This window comes from Arachis hypogaea, chromosome 8 (genome assembly GCF_003086295.3).
Source record: "Arachis hypogaea cultivar Tifrunner chromosome 8, arahy.Tifrunner.gnm2.J5K5, whole genome shotgun sequence".
Taxonomy (NCBI): domain Eukaryota; kingdom Viridiplantae; phylum Streptophyta; class Magnoliopsida; order Fabales; family Fabaceae; genus Arachis; species Arachis hypogaea.
In genome coordinates this window covers 44,100,474-44,101,320 of record NC_092043.1, presented here as the reverse complement: position 1 = coordinate 44,101,320, position 847 = coordinate 44,100,474, and the positions used below count along the sequence as shown (strand labels likewise).

Below are 847 nucleotides of genomic sequence, written 5' to 3'. Positions count from 1 at the left end.
GCGTATTTTGTTGTTTTTTTTTTTCGTACACATATTTTGTTGTTTTTATTATTACTATATCATAATATTGTCTTTTTTGGTCTTCATCATAATGTTTTTTTCTTCAGTTATCAGTTATTCGTATAATTGTGCTGGAGGACTCCTTTTATTTATTTATTTTTTGGTAAGAACTTTTATTTTTTGCCATTGCTAGAGGTCCCTTGAACGTTAATGATTTGTGTTTTTATTGTTGATGGATTATTCCCATTTCTTTAGCCCATTATAGTAGGTTACATTTTACTATTTTAGTTTTCTGGTCTGGATGAAGACTTAAAAATAAAATAGGGATCGTGTGAAGAGAATCTAGGACAGTAAAAAGAATAGTAAAAATTTACCAAAAAAGAAAAGAAGTAAAAAATTGAAAAGCGAAAGTTGAAGGGGAAAAAGTAGAACACACGACTCCACTGGGGATCGAACCCAGAATCTCTGGTTCCGTAGACCAGCGCCTTATCCGTTGGGCCATGGAGTCCTTATACGAAGACGACAAAATACATCACTTAATCGTAAAAGTTTAAAGTAATAAACAAAACCTTACAGAAATTACACCACCCTAGTGCCAAACCAACGTCACCTTTGCAAAACAATTTTACATTCATTTTGTAATAGGTTGCAACAAAAGGGACTTTTTCAATAATAAAATAAAAAAATTTATTATTTTTCGAAACATGATTTTTGTACTTTAATTCCTCAAATACAATATTCTTTTGTATTTAAAGTAAGTTCGTCTACTCCCATTTAATTTTTTTAATTCCGCGTTTTTAATCCATTATCATCATCTCCAAATAGTATATAGATCTACAAATAGTAT

General features: G+C 30.0%; 1 non-coding gene across 1 annotated transcript; it reads right to left on the bottom strand.

Annotated features, from left to right (window-relative positions):
* Positions 1-435: 435 nt before the first annotated feature.
* On the bottom strand, positions 436-508 carry TRNAR-ACG (transfer RNA arginine (anticodon ACG)). Its single transcript has one exon. It is a non-coding gene; the product is annotated as a tRNA-Arg (tRNA).
* Between the last annotated feature and the right edge of the window lie 339 nt (positions 509-847).